This window comes from Mus musculus, chromosome 17 (genome assembly GCF_000001635.26).
Source record: "Mus musculus strain C57BL/6J chromosome 17, GRCm38.p6 C57BL/6J".
NCBI lineage: Eukaryota > Metazoa > Chordata > Mammalia > Rodentia > Muridae > Mus > Mus musculus.
In genome coordinates, this window is record NC_000083.6 from 36,229,311 (window position 1) to 36,250,693 (window position 21,383).

Genomic DNA, 21,383 nt, shown 5'->3' on the forward strand with positions numbered 1-21,383 from the left:
TCAGACCTCACTGCTGCAAAGGGAGGACTTCTAGGCAGTGGCTGACAGTAGACAGCAGAGGGTGGAAAGTGAAATCGAGTAGCTCTCTCACCCAGAAAAGGAAATTCTCAACAGATAAGAAGAAAGCATTCAGTTTGGTAAACCATTTGCAGCTAGAACTTGGGTATGAACCAGCCTGCCACCTTTTGGTCCTTTCCCACTGGTTTGGACTGTGCTGGAAAGACAACAATTTTATGCAGGCTGCAGTTCAACGACTTTGTAAATACCATGCCTACAAAAGGATTTAACACTGAGAAAACTAAGGTAACCTTGGGCAATTCTCAAACAGTCACTTTTCACTTCCGGATGTAGTCACTTTTCACTTTCTGAGCAAGAGAAATTAAGACCACTGTGATAGTTATATACCCCATGCATAGATGACATTGTGTTTGTGGTGGACTCTGTCGGTGTAGCAAACAGAAGAAGCCCAAACTGAACTTTATAAAATAACAAAGATATCAGAAAACCAGGGAGTCCCTGTACTTTTAGTTGCTACCCACCTGGTCTATCAGAGATTGAGACTTGTTACCAATAGGTGAATTGACCTCATGCACTCTTGGCATTGGCAGCCCACCTGTGCAATCATAGGAGGTGGGCTAAAGGAAGGACTTGAGAAAATACATGATATGATAATTAAAAGAAGAAAAATATTGCGGCAACAGAAAGAAAAGATTGGATTGGTGTGGAATAGATTTTCCTTGGTCTGATTTCTGACAAGTTGAAGAGTGTCTACAGCCTGGTTTTCCTGTCTGTCCTCACTGAGGCAATTAAAGCTTTGTGTTGTTGAACAGTCAGATACCCAACTCTGTTGCCTTGTGTCATGAGTAAATACAATGCTTCTTAAAGTGGTCTCTTCTCGCTGATTCACAAATCCTTTGGTACTACCATTGTGGGGAGCTAAAAAAGGCTAGTAATTGACCAGAATACAATTTTGTGGAAATTTGACCTGAAGTTAGGGAAATAAAACTTTGAAGAGAAAAAAAAAAGTGCTTGCTTCCTTCTCTGAAGCAAGGGATGCTTTCCTAACTCTGACTTTTCTTTCTGCCCTTAGGACATCTCTCCCTTGAGGCTGAAACTTCTTTGGGTCTCTTCTAGTCCTAGGCTTTGGGGGATTGCCCCCATCCTGGTCACCACAGGAGTGTTGGGAGCTGCAGCTCTCTGTCTGTGCTGGGTAGGTAACCCTGTTAGCATTTCTTTCATGTCTATGGGAGAAAAAGGAAAGGAATAGGAGCATGCTGTATAATGGTGTATAATGTATATTATTATACAGTGTATAATAGTGGTGAAGGGTATGCGGGGTGGAAGAGTTGACCTCTAGATGAATTCTCATGCATTTTGTCACTGAAGGCTTACAAATGAGTCCTGACAGAGTCAAGAGGCTGCTCAGTGCCTCCTCACCCCCTTTTTTTCAAATATGACTTTTTTTGATTTGTAAGATTAGTTCATTATTTATTTATTTATCATCATCATTTTTGATTTTATCGAGACAGGGTTTCTCTGTGTAGCCCTGGCTGTCCTGGAACTCACTCTGTAGACCAGGCTAGCCTCGAACTCAGAAATTCACCTGCTTCTGCCTCCCAAGTGCTGGGATTAAAGGCGTGCAACACCACTGCCCGGCTAGATTTGTTTATTTTATGTATATGTATATTTATTTTATCTATATGAATACACTGTTTTCATGCACACCAAAGAGGGCATAGGGTCCCATTACAGGTGGTTGTGAACGACCAGGTGGTTGCTGGGAGTTGAATTCAGGAATTCTGTAAGAACAGCTGCCAGGTGTGGTGGAGCGCGCCTTTAATCCCAGCACTTGGGAAGCAGAAGCAGGTGGATTTCTGAGTTTGAGGCCAGCCTGGTCTACAGAGACAGCATCCGGCCGCACTGGAGTACGAGTCGGGGAACGGTCTCAGAGGTCCCCGAGAGGCCGGGGGGAGGGGAGGGCGGCGGGGGTGGAGGATCTTACTCACACGCGAGCCCCGGGACGCACAATCCACAGACGACGGGTCCCCCACCCCCCACCCCGTCCAGGGAAGCCGGGACACAACGGGTCAGCAAGGCCCTCTCCCTCCCCGAACTGGCAACCCCGGGGGGTGACTCGCGTCGGCACACGAAAGCCGCGGCGTCCCGCGGGCCGGCGCCTGAGCGGGTACCGCCCGGGCGAGGACACAGAGATGAAGAAAAGCCAAGGCGGCCACGGGCCCCGACCGCCCCTAGCGGCCGCGTGCGGCGCAAAGACGCCCACAGAGGGAGGGAGGAATGCCTAGTCAGTGTTCTTAACCACTGAGCCATTTCTCCAGCCCTGTCTTTGGTTTTCTTGCTGAGAGCCACCTGCTTCTCTTCATGTATCATTTCATCTTACATCCTTGCCAGAGCTTCATTTCTCTGTTATGTCCTCCTGACTGAGATGACCTCCTCAGTTAAGCAGCACACCCTGCTGCTTCAGACATCTCTGTTTAAGCCTCTGTGTGGGAGCTCTTCAATGTCTCTGAGCCAGGCCAGCTCTCCTAACATTCACACAGCATTGCTTCCTGTCCCTGTGACTCTCCATAATCTTTAATTCTATGGCATGCATGCGTTGGTCTTGGTTTATTTTCCTGTGGTATGACAAAATCCTCTGACATAAGCAAGGGAGGAAGTGTGTAGTTGGGCACAGACCCAGGGCATGGCCATGGAGTTGGGAAGCTGGAGCAGCTGCTTACAGTACATCCACAGGGGGCAAAAAGCTTAGGGAACTTTGTTCTTTCTATGAAGTGCTGTTGGGTTCTGAGTGGAGGTGGAGAAAAGTCAATTCAAACTTAAAAATGAAAGCTTTATTTTCAGGGAGTTGGCCAGTTCAGGAAGCTACATTGCTTATTTAAAGGGCAAACCCACAAAAACAGGCCAGTGGGGTGGGGACTAGGGAGAGCTTCTAGGTCATCCAATCCCAGTTTGACATTAAGGGTTAAGTAAGGGAGCATATGAAGTAGACAAGGCTTTTCCTAGGACACCTGTCTTCAAGGCCTTTAACTTTGTCCCTTAGACACTCCATTGGGAAACAAGACCCTTAACTCATCCTCATAGATATTTGGTCCAGAGCTCAAGGTGATAAAAGAACAAAATCAGGTCAGCTGTGTGCAGTTAATGATGGCTTGGCAAGCCATTGACTCTATTCTTACAATGTAGACATCTTGATAATGATGACATCAGGTTCTACATTCATTTACTGGTTTATAGACAATTAAGACAGTATTTGGAGGGCCAGCCCCTGAGTCTGGGAATGTAAACTCAACTTGATCTTGTTAGAGAAAATGGGGAGCTAAATGGGAGAGTTGCTGGCAGCTGTCTCATGACAGTGTAATACAGGGCAGAGGCAAAGTCTGTCCATATTAGGAAAGAATCTTCCAAACTCAACCTAATGAAGACAATGCCTCCCAGCCATTCTAGAGAGTAACTTACTCTTGATACTTTCCTCCAGGCACACCTGGGGCGGACTTTCCTTTGCTAGTGGACTCTGGATTCTCTCAAGTTTTAGATCAGTTCTGACCATCACAGTGTCCTTTGGCATTGATCTAAGTAAATTATTTCTTCAATCCTGATAGTGTTTCTGAATATCAATTTCTGCTTTTTCTTTTGCCTACACTACTTGTCCCTTGCTGAACCTGTTTCACTATCAATATCCTTCCTACTTCTACCTGCTTTCCTGGTGAGCCTGTTCACTCTCGGGGCTATAGGAACACCTCCATAGATCTCAAATCTTTGGTTGTTGTTGTTGTTGTTATTGTTTTGCCTATTCACAGCTTTGTAGAAAAATCTTTCAATTATCTGAAAACATACTAGTTTAACTGGGATAATTGTGGTAGCAACAGGTAATGTTCATGGTTTGCAATATTGATATTTCTTCCTCATTTACAGGGAAGGATTATCAACCCGAGATTACCCCATGAGCAGGAACCACTGGCACTCCAAGAAGAGGATCCAAGCCAAGGGCACAGCTGCCCTCCTGGTGAACAGAGGGACTAAATCTTCCCCAGGGGTTCCCCAGGAGCCTGAAAAAAATTAGATGCTGCTCTGGTGACTGTAAAACTCAAGGACATAGTCAATGTCCTCCACTACATTTACAGAAGATATTGAATACATTCTTAAAACATCTCTGTCGCTTCTGTCTTTGACCAGCAGAAAAGAGCAATGACACAGCATTCTTCTCAAAGCAGTTTATTCAGGATCCTTTCAACATGCAAGCAGTAATCTCTCTCCAGCCCCCAATCGCAATCCCTTATATAGCCCCTCAACTATGCCCCATCAGCCCAGTCCACATAATCTCAGTTCATTGGCCTTCGTCAAATGGCCTGATTTTGTGTCATGGTGTGCCTGTGCAGCTCTCACGATGGACGTGGCTTATTTTCGGGTGTCTGAGGAAGTCAGGTGCAAGTCATAAGACATGGCTGCAGTCCTGGGAGCCATCTAGGGACTACCACCACACCTGTTCCCCACATATCTCAAGATGCTGGCAGTTCTGCTTTTTGGGAGTTGGACAATAAGAGGAAATGGAGGAGAGGCATAAGGAAGGACTAGAGGGCAGAGAATAGGGAGAGTGGATGGGAGCAGAATGGAGGGGAGAGAATGGAGGGAAGCAGAATACAGAAGAGCAGAGTGGATGGGAGCAGAGGGGCTTGGTCAGCCTGAAAACTTTTGTCTTTTCCTAGGCTGACATTTCCACATTCCACTTTCTATTCCTGCTTTAAGCTCTGAAGGATACAAAGTTAGGGTCCTCAGTCCTCCTCCTCTCTTTTTGCCGGCGCCCCTCCCCCTCCCTCTGTATTTACCAAGTTTCCAGAACTTCTCTCACTATTCTATAAGTCCTATTCAAAGCATCTGAGATCCTGAACCTCTGCTCTGCCTGGGATCACAGCAGAAACAGCCAGCTGCTCTGCAGTGAAATAGTGACACAGTAAAAATCACCCATGGAATAGTCCAGTTTAAGCAGTGAATCAAAGCCTTTCCCTGTTCTCCTGCCAGACTGATTTTCATGCCACATAGAACTCCTGACAGTCAATGAGTGGAGTAGGTGAGTGAGGGATGAGGAGGGTGTGGTCACACCTCCTAGCCAGGGACACTCTGCTCCTTAAGGTCAGAAAAGGAAGGTGGAGCAAAAGCTTGTGGTCAGGGCTGAGGTCTGAGACCCTCCAAGGGATGCAAGGTTTCTCTCCTTGGCGCAAACCCAGTCTCTGCTTTGTGTTCCCAGCATGGTGTACACAAGCTCTTAATACACACATAGGAGAGGGGTCCAGTTGAACCACATAGCAGGGTCGTGGTGGGGTTACCCCTTCCCTTCAACCTTTTGTCTGTCCTGGTTCCAGAGAGGTGGAAAGGTGAGCCAAGTCAGCCTTCACAAGTCAGTTCAGTCACCAGAGAAACCCCTGTATCTTATGTGGGAAAGCTGACACACAACTTTTAAGGAACTTAGAAAATAAAACAAAACACTGCTTTAGCACTGAGATACTAACTCTAGAGTTTAATGCTCACCTAGTGCTGACACTGCCCAAAAATTCTTGTTCCATTTTTTTTTTCTCAGTTCACTAGAGGTCAGGACCAACTTCAAGGGCAACAGGCAGCAGTGAAGAAATCTCCACCCTCTCAGTCAGAATAAGCAGTTGAAGAAAGCTGTTTATTGTGGGGCAGGGAAAAACATGTAGGCTACTTGTGGGAAAGTCTCTGGGCCTGCAGCTCTTACTCTACTCAGTCCCAAGTCCTCCTCACCAATATGACAGTCAAGGGAACTGAAGGGTAGGAAGGGAGTGGATAAAGGGCAGACTGTTGTCAGGTTGGCCTGGGGCAGTGAGGCTGTGGGTCTTTCCTGGGGATAGGACTTTGCCACAAGCCATCCTTCTGAGAACTTTTTTGTCTTTGCACTCAGCTACAGCCAGACTCCTTTCTGTGCCCACACTACTCCTGACTGTTAATTCATGGGGTGGGTGGGGTGGGAGGGTGGGTGAGGGACCTGGGGATGTGGTCACACCACTCTTTATCCCAAAATGGGCATAAAAATCACATGTTGAGCCGGGCGTGGTGGCACATGCCTTTAATCCCAGCACTCGGGAGGCAGAGGTGTAGTCTCCCCTCCCCCAGCCTGAAACCTGCTTGCTCAGGGGTGGAGCTTCCTGCTCATTCTCTCTGCCACGCCCACTGCTGAAACCTGCTGCTTTGCTGTTCTGAAGCCATCACGTGCTCACCCTACTACTGGATCTGAGATTATTCGGCGGGAATCGGGTCCCCTCCCCCTTCCTTCATAACTGAGTGTCACAACAGTAAAATTTGAGCTTTGATCAGAATAACTGTCTTGGCTACATTTCTTTCTCTCGCCACCTAGCCCCTCTTCTCTTCCAGGTTTCCAAAATGCCTTTCCAGGCTAGAACCCAGGTTGTGGTCTGCTGGCCGGACACAACACAGAGGCAGGGGGATTTCTGAGTTCGAGGTCAGCCTGGTCTACAAAGTGAGTTCCAGGACAGCCAGGGCAATACAGAAAAATCCTGTCTCAAACCCCCCCCCCCCCCCCAAAAAAAAAAAGTCACATGTGGAACAAAAGCTGGTGTGCTTTGTGTCTTTGTTTGTTTGTGTTGGTGATGGTCCTGGTGGTAGTGGTGATATGTTTGTGTGTAGGGAGTGTGTGTTTGTGTGTGTGTTCATGTATTCCGCCAAGTACTGTGACAGCCTCAGAATAAATTTCAAGAGACCTGCGTCTTCTTACCTGTGGATCCCTGGGATCAAACTCAGGTCCTCCCGTGTTAGAGCGACTGCCTTTCTTGATGGCTCTCTATATTGTTTTTATTATTTGATGTGTATGGCTCCCTTTCAGAGATCTCCAGTCAGGGACTGAGGCAGGCTGTAACTCTTTCAAGATGACAAAACCCACTATGTAGAAGAAGTAGTTCGTGTACCTCAGTAGGGGGTCCATCTATGGGGACACAAAATAACCTAATAGATGGTGAAGATACAGAACATGAGTCAGGTGGTGATAACTGTACAACCGTGTCAGAAACATTAAGAGACAAAGTTAACAAGAACAAAATTTACATTAAGATTAATACAAATCAATAAGTGGTTAAATATGAAGTTAACATAAGGTCAAATGCAATTGTAGAACTGGCTGGACCATGTACCAGAGTCATGGTATTTTTGTTTTGTTTTTAGAGACAGTTTCTCTATGTAGCCCTGGGTGTTGTGGAACTTGCTCTGTAGACCAGGTTGGCCTAAACTCAGAAATCTACCTGCTTCTGCTTTCCAAGTGCTGAGATTAAAAGTGTGTGCTGCCAACATCTGGATAGTAGTGGGTTAAGGAAACTGTAAGTAGCAGGTTGTTTCCATCAGACTCCTGCATAAGGAACAAGCACATAGGAGCTTTGTAAAGGGAGCCACCATCTCTTTGACAAATTAACTTGGGCTCAGATCCTGAGCTTCAAGTAGGTCCACCCAAACTTTTCCTGCCTGCAGCCTGAGGAGTAGCTCTGAGGAGCCTGAGAGTTCCATGGAGGCTCCCAGGCGGAGGAGGCAGCAGAGGAATCAGCAGAGCCTGAAGTCTTCCTGGAAATATCAGAGAAGAGCCGATCCCTGGAAAGATGCTTTAAAAATGTGAACTCACGGGGGCTGGAGAGATGGCTCAGTGGTTAAGAGCACTGACCACTGTTCCTATGGTCCTGAGTTCAAATCTCAGCAACCACATGGCTCACAACCATTCGTAATGGAATCTGATGCCCTCTTCTGGTCTGAAGACAGCTACAATGTACAATGTACTCATATACATAAAATAAATAAATCTTTAGGGGAGAAGATAAAACTTAGGACAGACTGAGATGCTGTGGTCCATGCTGAGCCAGAAGCCTTGTAGAAGTCCAAAATGCGTGCTGCTTACTATAAAGGGCTGGTTGTAGTAGCTAAGAGCAGGGTTCACTTGGAAAATCTGCTCCTCATTCTTGGCTCTCTGTGTCTCTTGCTCTTGGTACTCCATCCCCTCCTGCTCTAGCCACATGGCTTGGGGCCAGGGCATTTTTATCAAATGGCAGGAATTCCTTGTGGTTCACTAAACTGAGTTCCATGATACCGGGCTCCCTGAGGCCCAGGCGGGTCCGGAGGCGGCGATGAGGGAATACCACAGCTAGTGTGAGCCTGTGGATGGCGGGCGGTGAAACTCCGACGTCCTCCCAGGACTCCAGGACGGTGCTCTGGCCAGGAGGGGAGCAGGGCTTAGGGTTTGGGACCCGGGTGGAGAAGAGACGGAAGGTTCAGCTGGCGATGCAGGGGCGGGGCTTCCCCAGTGGAGCCCCACTCCACCCACCCGCTCCTCCCCGCAGAGGCCAATTCCCTCAGGACACCGCAGTCACCAGCTCAGGACTGTGGCGGGGGCTAGAACGCCTGCCAGCCATAGGAGAAACCCGCAGAGCGCCATCAGGCAGATCTAGACTTTAAGGGCGGGTTTGATTCCTGCGGATCTGGGTGGACTTTATAACTAGTGCCCGCAACCGCGGAAGTCCCAAATGCGTGCTGCTGAGTGCCACACTGTGGTCCATACTGAAGCCAGAAACTGCCAGGCTGAAGCCCTAAGGGCGTGCTGCTGACTATAAAGGCCAGGGTATGTATGATTTCAGTCTGAGAATGAGAGACATAGAACGCTTCTGTGAGAACCTCTTCCTTATCGCCCACAGAGAAAGAAAGAAAGAGAGAGAGAGAGAGGGAGGGAGGGAGGGAGGGAGGGAGGGAGGGAGGAAGGAAGGAAGGAAGGAAGGAAGGAAGGAAGGAAGGAAGGAAGGAAGAAAAGGAAAAGAAAAGAAAAGAAAAAGAAAAAGAAAGAAAGAAAAGAAAAAGAAAAAGAAAAAGAAAAGCCACTGAAGAGAACTTTTAAAAATTGTGATAAGGATGCTGACCTGACACAGCTGATGGCTTCTGTCAGGGGCGGGGTGAGGAAGGAACCAGGTATCTTTAAGAGGCTGGCCACTGGGAGTTTGACAACGCTTCAGTAAGTATATGGGCAACACGAATTAAACTTGGTATTTTTCCTTTTTTGGTGTGGGGGGGGGGGAGAGTATAAGGGAGGGCCAACTTGGGGGACTGGGATGTGAATGGGATTGGGATACATCATGTGAAATTTTCAAATAATCAATAAAAGCATTAAGTTAGAGTCCTACTGAAGTCATTTTTCATAAGATTGTATGCAGAAGAGCTTTCCAAAGGTGTTGAATGTGAAGGCAGCTTATCTGAAAGCTTCCTTTGAACATGGACAGTTGAGGTATGAACCTTGGAATTTGCTTTTATTAAGTGGAAGAATTGAATGCCATGAGAAATGGCGTGGCCAAATGAACTAACATGCAGGTCCCATACCCAGTCAGGTGGTAGGCTATGTACAAGGTTCCCTTGTTCATAGCACCCTCATATGTCTGCCAGTTTGGGAGGCACAGAGTGAAAAGTAATTGCTATCTGCATCTCTGTTGTTCGAGACATTTAGGATGTGGGTGCAGACTTTGAAATCTTCCATAGGGCAAGGGAATCCATCCCCGACAAGTGAGACATCAGGAGGAACTCATCTTCCATGTAGATAAGGAGTGTTTTCCTAGTCAGGTCTACACAGCCAGAGGCAGAAGCAGCAGGTTGCAGTCCCCATGCAACCTGTAATGAGGCTAGCACACAACTTACTTCGGTGTGACTGTGCTCCATCCAAGGGAACTACTTGGACCCGGAGACATCCTGCCATGCAAGTGTATTGCACATTTAATCTAGTTTACTCAAGTATTCTATTTCTCATAACCAGTTTGTATGTGAGTGTGTGTGTGTGCTTGCTTCCTTATTTTTGTTTTGTCTTTAGAGACAGTTTCTCTATGTAGCCCTGGTGTTGTGGAACTTGCTCTGTAGACCAGGTTGGCCTAAACTCAGAAATCTACCTGCTTCTGCTTTCCATGTGCTAAGATTAAAAGTGTGTGCTGCCACCATTTGGCATAACCAGATTTTTTAACAGTATTAATTAATTAATTAATTAATTAATTAATTAAATGTACGTGATTATGCTGTCATTCTCTTCAGACACACCAGAAAATGGCATCAGTTCCCATTATCCCATTACAGATGGTTGTAAGCCACCATGTGATTGCTGCGAATTGAACTCAGGACCTCTGAAAGAGCCATCAGAGCTCTTGACTGCTGAGCTATTTCTCCAGCCTGCATAATCAGTTTTTTACACATCCAATTTTGAAAATTTTTTTAAAAAGATTTATTTATTTACTATATGTAAGTACACTGTAGCTGTCTTCAGACACTCCAGAAGAGGGCATCAGATCTTGTTACAGATGGTTGTGAGCCACCATGTGGTTGCTGGGATTTGAACTTCGGACCTTCGGAAGAGCAGTCAGGTGCTCTTACCCACTGAGCCATCTCACCAGCCCCTTGAAAATTATTTTATGTTTAACAAACTTTGAGGTTACTTGTTTTCAGTTACTTTCTTCAGGCTTCACTTTGACAGCATATACAGAAGACTATGACAGGGAGATGTAAATTGATCTCTCTGCAACTTTGTCTCTCAATGAATTACACCTATTCTTAGCGTGAGCACAAATATAATTCTGAGCACATTAAAGAACTGGATCATTTATAAGGTGACAAATTATTTGTGTATCTACAAATGATTAAATACAGTTTACAATAAACTAGTAACTTGTATAAGATTATAATGTTGTTCTTACTCTTGCTTCCTGCTTGCTTCTCTCTCGCTCTCTTGGGCTCTTCTCTTCCCCCTTCCCTTTCCCCTCTCTCCCCATGCTCATGGCTGTGGCCAGCTTCTACTTCTTTACTTTCTCCCTCTCTCTGCCTTTCTCTGCCTCTGTTACTCTCTTGACTCCCTTTCCCATGCCCCGAATAAACTCTACTCTATATAAAAAAAATAAAATTTCATAGTTTTATCCTTGTTAAGTTTGAGATTTACTAAGTATAATTTTTGAATTGAAGATTCTTTAGTATCAAGATACTTATTATTTTTTTTATTTCTTTTTGAGACAGGTTTTCTCTTTTAAATAGCTCTCACTATCCTGGAACTTGCTATGTAGACCAGACAAGTCCCGAACCCACTGAGATCTACTTATCTGCCATCCAAGTGCTGGGGTTAAAGATGAAGGGCTAGATGCCAAGACCGGCCTTCTCTGGAATTTTCCCCAGGGAAAGTTTTTCGGACAGGGGTGGGTGGCTCACCACTCAGGCCAACCTTACCACTCTCATAACCTTCATGGTGCCAGAGATTTAGCAGGGGCTATCAGCGGCCCCAAATGCATCTCCTCCTTTTTTCTTGAGCCTTGTTGTTACCTTGTCCACTTAGCTTGTTCTGGATACTTAAACTGACAGTTCTAGAAAGCACCTGTCTCCCTTTCAAAGGGTGATCAGGTGTTCTCATCTGGCCTTGTCACTGTGTCTTGTCCTCCACTTTGTTGGGTCCATAGCCTCTCTCAGGCTCAGAGAACTACCCACATCCCTCAGCAAGGCGGGGGTGGGGTGGGATGGGGTGGGGGAGGGACTTGCGGGTACCTGCTGGACTGGTCCCTCAAGCACTCACTTCCACCAGAGGGCAAGGGTTTTGGGGTTTGTTTAGGTCCTCTGGGCAGGCATTATGCAGGCAAGAGCCTTCCCCACCCCACTCTCTCTGGTCTCTGAGTTTGGCTCAGTGTAAGAGCCTGAAGACTGCTTACTGAGAGGACCACCCTCGAGGGAGCCCACTGGGGATCAAGTTACATTTCTCCAGACAAGCGCCTCAGATTTCTTTTGCACTCTGCTTTTGGGGTTTCAGAGCCAGACGCACAGGTTTATCTCTGATAATCATTTGCAGAAGCAGCAGCTTGTGGGTCCCCTCAGGTACAGCAGCAGACATTGGGCAGACAGGTTCCTACTATAGGCTGGAAATTTCTCCCCTCTGTGCTGATAGACTGGATACACAAAATATCAGCAAACACAGACCCAAGTGTCCCCAGCACGTCCTACATTCCGGTAATTGTAGAACAAGGCAGCGCATGAGTCAGATTAAGGGCTCAATTTTAACTCAAGATCCTTAAATCTGCGTTTGATTGGCTTTAAGATAGGCATGGAAATATTTTGATTATATGTAAGAGACTGAATTTTAGAAGTGAAAGTAAAATAACGTGCTTATTAATTTTAAGAAAGATCATGTTTGATAGATCTCTTAATAGAGTAAATAAATGATACCAGTGTATGTATGCTATTCCAGCAAAATATTTAAATAAATATGTATTATTTTTAGTAAAGGTTTTACTTTTACCACGGGGTGGGGGAGGGGGAAGAATCTTTCTTGAGCCTGGCGTGGTGGTGCACGCCTTTAATCCCAGCACTTGGGAGGCAGAGGCAGAGGCAGAGGCAGAGGCAGAGGCAGAGGCAGAGGCAGAGGCAGAGGCAGAGGCAGGCAGATTTCTGAGTTCAAGGCCAGCCTGGTCTTGAAGAGAGTTCCAGGACAGCCAGGGATATACAGAGAAACTCTGACTCGAAAACAAACAAACAAACAACCAAATCTTTGTTGAGAGTCTGTTTGGAGGTTTTAGCAGGTGGACCATAGACTGGTCTGCTTATATTCATGGAGGGTCGTCATACTTGTCCTCTGAGCCTGCAGCTTAGGGATAAACCCAGGCTTGTGGAGAGGTGACTAAGGAAGGGAACATCTGCTCAGCTAGCCAGATCAGCAGAATCAATCAACCCTGGTGATCAAAGGGTTGACAGATGTTGCAGCCTGATCATTCTCACAACCACAAAGTTCTCTCTCTCTCTTCTTCTCTTCTCTTCTCTTCTCTTCTCTTCTCTTCTCTTCTCTTCTCTTCTCTTCTCTTCTCTTCTCTTCTCTTTCTTTCTTTCTTTCTTTCTTTCTTTCTTTCTTTCTCTCTTTCTTCCTTCCTTCCTTCCTTCCTTCCTTCCTTCCTTCCTTCCTTCCTTCCTTTCCCTTCCATCCTCTCCCCTTCTGTTCTTTCCTCTTTCCCTTCCCTACCTCCCTTCCTCCCTCTCTCTCTCCCTTCTTTCCTTTCTTCCTTTCTTCCCTCCCTCCTTGTCTTCCTCCTCCCCCTCCCAAAATGACTTATGGAAGAAAGATGTTCTTATGGTTCCAGAGGAAGAGGGAGGCATAACCTCAGGCAGCCAGAGAGCTCAAATCTTCAGTCATCAGAGCAAACTGGAAATGGGTCAAGGCTATAAACTCCCAAAGCTTGCCCTCAGTGACTTACTTCTTCCAGGAAGGCTGCAATCTAAAAGTCCCATGACTCCCCAAACAGTACTACCAACTCGGGGCCAAGTGTTCAAATACTTGAGCCTATGGAAGCATTTCTGAATCACTGGACAATCATGCTGCTATCAAGCTAATGGACACATCTCTCCTGAACGGTTGTATTACTCGAGTGGACAGATCCCACCTGGGTGGTCAATATTACAGCTCTCAGGGTCTAAAGCTGGGACGACTGACATTAGATGACACAGCAGCTTCCTTCCTGTGACGACACACTCAGATGGTTGTGAGCCACCATGTGATTGCTGGGAATTGAACTCAGGACCTTCGGAAGAGCAGTCCGTGCTCTTAACCACTGAGCCATCTCTCCAGGATGTCTAGTTTTAATGGGAATATAGGTAAACATTCTCTGTTGTAAACTTCTTATTTGATTTATGATTTGAATTTATGTTCAAACTTTTAGAGAACTTTAATTTTTTTTTTTTTTAAAAAAAGGATGCTTCGAAAAACCATGTACTCTATTCCCCTAGAAAAATACAAAAAACTGGGAATGATTACATTGCATGGCATTAATACATCAAAGCAGGAAGAGAGAGCAAGATTGGGAGGAGGAAGGAGAAGGACAACAGAGTAGAATACCTTAGAAATTAAAAGGGGACTTAGGGGCTGGAGAGAGCAGTTAAGAGCACTGACTACTCTTCCAGAGGTCCTGAGTTCAATTCCCAGCAACCACATGGTGGCTCACAACCATCTGTAATGGGATTTGATGAACTCTTCTGGTGTGTCTGAAGACAGCAACAGTGTACTCATATACATAAAATAAATAATATTTTTAAAAAGGGGGAGGACTTAAAATTAAGAGAAATTATTATTTTTTTTTTTTGGAGAATTTCTGGAGAGAGAATTTTTGGAGAAGTTTTAGAGAAGAGGAACTTAGAAATAAAGATTAAGAAACCCTGTCACTGCTGCTGGGCGTGGTGGCACACACCTTTAATCCCAGCATTTGGAAGGCAGAGGAAGGAGGATTTCTGAGGTCCAGGCCAGCCTGGTCCACAGAGTGAGTTCCAGGACAGCCAGGGCTATACAGAGAAACCCTGTCTCGAAAACAAACAAACAAACAAACAAACAAATAACCCCCTCAAAAAACCAAACAACCCCCCCCAAAAAATAAATAAGAGAGAGAGAGAGAGAAAAAGAAAGAAACCCTGTCCCGAAAAAAAAAAAAGGAAAGAAAGATTAAGATAACATTTCAGTGTTTCTTTTTTTTTTTAAGATTTACTTATTTATTTTATGTATGTGAGTACACTGTAGCTGTACAGATGGTTGTGAGCCTTCATGTGGTTGTTGGGAATTGAATTTAGGACCTCTGCTCACTCAGGTCCGTTCCGCTCGTGCTGGTCAACTCCACTCAGCTCCACTCGGTCGGGTGCACTCTGCTCATTCAGTCCCTGCTTGCTCTGGCCCAAAGATTTACTTATTTATTATAAATCAGCACACTGTAGCTGTCTGTAGATGCACCAGAAGAGGGCGTCAGATCTCATTATGGGTGGTTGTGAGCCACCATGTGGTTGCTGGAATTTGAACTCAAGAGTAGTCAGTGCTTTTACTCACTGAGCCATCTCACCAGCCCTTCAGTGTTTCTTTTTCTTCCTTACACTTTCACTCACAGTCTGAGCTGCTACATTACTTTGGGATAAGAACAAAGGCTACTTAATCTCCTGCTGTTTTAAGCCTAGATTCGGAAACACAAGAGACTTGCGGTTTCTGGCCTCAAAGGAATTCAGTGAGGCTTGTCAGCTACCGCTGCAAAGCCACTTAGATATAAGACAGGTAAACGTTTTAATATTAAAAAAACAACCCTAATTATCTCGCTAGACCAAGTCTTGCCTCCGCTGTCACGCCTTCCCACCACCACCCCTAACCCTGCAACCCCAAATCGAGAACAACAACGTTGGCGCTGGACTGCGGCATCTAGTATTGAAAACGATGTGAAGATGAAGTATGTCACATTGAAAATTTTAAAATATGGTGCTCACAACAAACAAACATACACGCAAACAAACCTGAGGCTAGAAGAGAGGTGGCTCAGAGGTTAAGAGCACTTGCTGATCTAGCAATGGACCAGGGTTCAGGTGTCAATTCCCACATCCAGTAGCTCACAATTGCCCATAGCTCCCGTTTTAGGAAGTGTGGTAGCCTCCTCTGGCCTCCTTGGGCACACGTAGTCACACTGTGCACATACACTCAAGCGGGCACACACACTGCCCATAATTACAATACATAGGTTTTTAAAAAGCAGTGTAGCCATGTCTTGAATATGATGGCATTTCCGGTGAGGGTTAGATCAGAGGGTTCTGACCTAACAATATTGTCTATTTGGAGGAAGGATGCCTTTTGCCCTGGTCACTTCCTGTAACTTTCTGATATTTCAAACCTTGAGCCTGAAAGAGTAGTAAACTCAGTGCTCCAAAATGCTAATCATAAAACAGATATCGACATTCCTCCACCCACCCGCTTCCTGTGTTCAAAGAGTGTTAATTCAAAGAAAGTCATCCTGACCATTACTGGAAGCTGCAATGCAAATGTGCTATTGTTAGGGGCTCTTAGAAACTGTCTTGAGAGTTAACAATTACCAGGTATTCCTTGTGACATCTGTGACTTTGTCTTCCTTGTGACTCTTAACTGGTATTTTTGGTATTTACCAACAACGTCCTTCCTACCTCCTTGAGTTGTGGTTTTTTTCTTTAAATACCCCCTTACTCATCTACTCGGGGCGCCACGGTCCTCTACCCCTGCGTGGTGTATGACCGTGGGCCCGAGAGCGCTCTTGAATAAAAATCCTCTTGCAATTTGCAGCAAGACCGTTTCTCATTGGTGATTTTGGGGTGTCGCCTCTCCTGAGTCAGAACGTGGGGGAGTCCTCACGTTGTGGGTCTTTCAAGCCAAAGACAATTACATTCCTTCCTACCTCGGGAGTTTTGTCACAATGACAAGAAAACTAAGACACTTATGATTTCTTTTTTCTTTTTCTTTTTCAAAAAGATCTATTATGTATACAATATTCTGCCTGCATGTATGCTTGTACACCAGAAGGGGGCACCAGACCTCATTACAGGTGGTTGTGAGCCACCATGTGGTTGCTGGGATTTGTACTCAGGACCTCTGGAAAAGCAGCCAATGCTCTTAACCTCTGAGCCATCTCTCCAGCCTGATGTTTATGATTTCTAAGCCTGGGTGTGTTTTGTAAGAACCCATCATGATGTCATTTTGTTTTTATTTTATGTGTTTATGTGTGTTCACGTGCATCTATGTTGTGTGGTTGTGCCAATGCACATCAGGTACAGGTGTGTGTGTTTGCTTAAAGGCTCATTTATTTATATGAATGTTGTCTGCATGATCGCCTAATGCCAGTAGAGGGCATAAGATCCCATTATAGATAGTTGTGAGCCATCATGTAGTTGCTGGAAATTGAACTCAAGAGCTTAACCACTTAGCTATCTCTCCAACTCCCTTGTTTTGTTTTGTTTTGTTTTGTTTTGTTTTGTTTTGTTTTGTTTTGTTTTGTTTTTTGGTTTTTCTTTTGTTTGTTTTTTAAAACAGGGTCCCAGATTTGTTGCGTAGGCTAGGGGCTGGCCAGCCGGTGATATATAAGGATCCACCTACTAGGGATCCACTCATCTCTGCCTCCTCAGTGCTAAGATTCCAAGCAAGTTCTATTAAACTTGTTCTCGCCTCCCCCAACTCCCAAACAGGATTTCTCTGTGTAACAACTTTGTAGACCAGGCTTGCCTTGAACTCGGAGATCTGTTTGCCTCTGCCTCATGAGTGCTGGGATTAAAGGTGTGTGCCATCATGCCTGGCCACATCTGGCTTCCTGTCTGTCTGTCTGTCTGTCTGTCTGTCTGTCTCTATCTATCTATCTATCTATCTATCTATCTATCTATCTATCTATCTATCTATCTTTACTTGAATTCTGGGGACTAAATTCAGTCCTTGTGATTACAAGTCAAGCACTTTACTGAGTTCTCCCCAGACCTTGTTTTGCATGTTGAGGTCTGCCCCCCTAGCATAGCTCTAGCCATTTTGTTCCATGCCTGCCAGCTATTTCAAATTATTGCTATAACATGCTGGCCAGTCATTGACACAGAAAAATAGCTTGCCCCAGGGCAGGGTCTTGCTGACCTCATAACCTGTTAATGTTCTGTATGTTCTGAGGTTTGTCAACCTTAAGAAATTCAACAACCATTCTTGCGCGCGCTGGACTGGCCAGCAGTAACGACGCTGCAACAGGATCCTTCTGCACACGTTTATTGGGAGAGCTTGATTGCAGAGGTGAAGAGACCCCGAGCCCAGAACTGGTGCTGCTTATATAGGCCTAGGAGAGGCGTGTCTCACACCTGGATTGGTTATGCACTACGCCTCATTTGCATGTAACTCATCTGATTGGCTACTCTCTCTCTCTCTCTCTGTACCTCACAGAGCCTCATTATCATACCTCATTTGCATGTCTCACATCTGATTGGTTATATTCTCAAAGCCTTATTATCATGCCCGGGCCAGGCAGTGTCTTTGCAAAAAACTTTACTGCATATGTACACATTGGTTGTTTGTCCAAACTTATGCGTGGTGGCCAGCAGTAGTCAGTGCCACTCTGCAACGGCACATGTGGCTTCCCACAAACCATAAGCTCCACTTAGGACCAATAAGAATACAGGCCAGTAGCCGGGCGTGGTGGCTCACGACTTTAATCCCAGCACTCAGGAGACAGAGGTAGGCAGATTTCTGAGTTCGAGGCCAGCCTGGTCTACAAAGTGAGTTCCAGGACAGCCAAGGCTATATGGAGAAACCATGTCTCGAAAAACCAAAAAAAAAGAAAAAAAGAAAAAAAGAAAAAAGAAAAAAAAATACAGGCCAGTTAGAACTGTTCTGTCTAGTTAGTCAAGATAGCCTGAGTCAGAGCTAACCACTGGGCAGCACTTCCTGCACCTGCACATAAGATCATTATCATTTTTTTTTTCCTTTAAAACAGGGCCCGGAGAAATGTTTGGGATTGTAGTTTCAGCCCCTGAACTCTGAGCTGTGGCCCTGATAAATCAGTCTTAGGGTATGTGTTCAATAAACAAACCACCCTTGTCTGACTGAGACCCGTGTTCATGTGGTTTGTGGGATGACTCCTGGACCCCAACAGCATGTCTGTTCTTTGCATTTTAATTTATAATAAAGGGCCAGCAAAATATCTTAATTAATTATCTAAATTAACTTAAGAATACCACTTTAGCAGCCTGGTCAACAGAGTGAGTTCCAGGACAGCCAGGGCTACACAGAGAAACCCTGTGTCAAAAAACAAAAAAACAAACAAACAAAAAACAAAACAAAACAAAACAAAAAAACCACTTTAGGGACTGGAGAGATGGCTCAGAGGTTAAGAGCACTTAATGACTGTTTTTTTTTTCCTTAATGAAAGTAAGTTTTATTACATCAAGTTATAAATACAAAGATGCAACAGTTTCAGTCGTTTTCTTCCAGATGTTGTGATGGGCTCACAGTAAACATGGAACCGAGATCTATAGTCTCAGGATGGACATCTGCAGGGTGCTTGGTACGTTGGGTAGATTGCTCTTTCTTCTGCATGTGTAACCTGTGCATTTTAAAGACTGACTACAAAGCACTCAGTCATGCAAACGCTTAGGCAGAGAAGCTCCATGAAGCAGGGTCTACACTGTACACAGGAGGGCCAGCTACTAAGCTGGGGTTTGCACTCAATTCCTCAGAGGCAGGGGAGCTCAAGGAAAGGAAGTCAACAGGGGTGATGCAAAAGGAAAACGGATCCAAGGGGAGGTTAAAGGGGACATTGGTATTTGGGGACAAGCAATAGCTTGCTGTGAAGTGGCTTCACAAACGTCTTTCAAATGTTTGGAAAGAAAAAATGAGCTGGGTCATTCCTAACTAATTAAAATGCACATTGTCAGTTAGTGCAAAATGTGTGGGCTAAAAGCTTAATGACTGTGGTAGAAAAATTATTGCCGTTTTGAACAAAGCGTCTTATCTCCATGGGGTAGCGAGATGGACCTTCAGTTCCATTTCAGCCAAGCACTCCGGAACCAGGCTTCCGACATGAATGATGCCTAGTTTTAGCCTTTCCATGGCGCTCTTGCTCCCGGCATCCGTGGGTCTGATCTTTTCCCCCAACTTTTCAATGACCACCAGCAGCAGCTCTGCATATTTACTCTGAGGCACCTGGCTCTTTTCAGTTCCCTGGGTGTAGCCTAGCGATGGAGGCCCATAGTCACTCAGCACCTGGCGTTATTGGGAGGAGGTCGCCTTCCTAGTAGACCGTGAGTGGACACTTTGGACGTTGAGGGTGGCGGCGGGCATTCACGGTCAAATTCGGCTTGCACGGCATTCCGGCGGGCGCGCGGGGCAGAGCCGGGTCAGGCCCTGAGCCCGTGACTGAGGCCCGGGCCAGGCGGTCCCATGTCCCTGCTCCCGTCTGAGCGCCTGCCAGGAGCCCGCGCACTCGGGCCGCGCCCTTAAACATGGCCATTCCTCACCCTGCCGCCGCCGCCACAGTATATCACCCATACATCGGGCGCGCAGTGCAGGGGCGGCCGCAAACTTTGAGCCCAGCCGGTGGCCACCTGGGAGCTTTGGGTTGTCTTTGTTGTTGTTGTTGTTGTTTTGGGGGGGGGGGTTGTTTTTCCTAGACAGGGTTTCTCTATAGCCCTGGTTGTCCTGGAACTCACTCTGTAGACCAGGCTGGCCTCGAACTCAGAAATCTGCCTGTCTCTGCCTCCTGAGTGCTGGGATTAAAGGCGTGCGCCACCACGCCCGGCTTAACTTGTCTTTTCTAATATCTTTTGCTGTTATTACTCTGAAAGTATTATGATTGCTGCCTACTAAATAAATGTCTTATAGCCAGCAGGATATGGTGGCTCAGTATATAGTCTCTGTACTTGACAGGCTACATGAACAGGAAGCTACCATGAGTTCAAGGCTCCCTGGACTCCATAATGAGTTCAGATCATCTGGGGCTAGTGAAACCCTGTCTCCAACACCATGCTCCCAGCCCCAAAGGAAAATCCCTATCTATTTCCAGTATGTACACATACAGTATTTGATACTTCTAGGTAAGGCAGACAAAAAATGAAGTTATTTCCTTTGCTGAGAACTCAATTTTCCCGTTTCTGAATAGCAGTAACATTTGACCAGTCTCATTTCTCCTGATAGTAATGATGCCCCTTTCACCTGCTCTCCCTCTTCCCCATCTCGCTCCACACCCACTTCAGGACTGGGGACTTAGCCCAGTCTTGGTTTTCTCTTTCTTTTTCTTCTCCCCCTCCACCGTTTCCTCCTGCTTCCCTCATTCTGTAGCCCTGGTTCTTCTGGAACTCATGACACAGATGAGGATGCCTCTACCTCTCCAGTGCTTGGATTAAAGGTATGGACTATGACACCCGGCTTTTTAATACCAGTTTTCAAAGTGAATAAAGGGTATTTAACGGTTAAATAGTGATCACTTATGTATAAGTATTGAGTGAAATGTTCTTCACTTGATCTAATTTAAATGGACTAATCTCGTTATCTTTTCTTTTACTTCTGAAGGGGCATACATCTCATAGTTGGTGCAGGAAATCCACTTTTGCACACCATAACCTGTATCCTATTGCCGCAGACCTTCTGGGTCCCTGTGTCTGCGTGGAACGGGGTCTCTCGACGCGGGTGGGCAAAGCGTGGATGAATGACAGACAGACACACACACAGGAGAGTTTGTGTGGAATCTGAATGTAATTTTTCAAATCGAACATCAGACTTTTTATGCAGAAGACAACAAGGTACAAATAAGGTAACCGGATGCTTAATGACTCTTACACAGAACAGAGGAAATGAAAACGCAAAGTCTGGCAGGAACTGGGCAATAAAATAACTGAGACAGAGTCAGCCCTATCTAAGGTCAGCTATAGTCTTAGAATCCAGGTGTGAGATCTTTTCACTCCTAGGGCAAGGGCTTTCACACCCAAGTCATGGTTCTAACTAGGGAGTTTTGTTCTAGCTAACCATCTCATGAGTAATGCAATACTCTAAAACCACAGCCGGATCTACTTCCTAAACCATTGTAAATTCC

At 45.6% G+C, this 21,383-nt stretch overlaps 2 pseudogenes; one reads left to right on the forward strand and one right to left on the reverse strand.

Annotated features, from left to right (window-relative positions):
- On the forward strand, window positions 171–1,015 carry Gm18604 (predicted gene, 18604; annotated as a pseudogene).
- Window positions 19,304–19,664, reverse strand: Gm4252 (annotated as a pseudogene).
- Window positions 19,665–21,383: the final 1,719 nt, after the last annotated feature.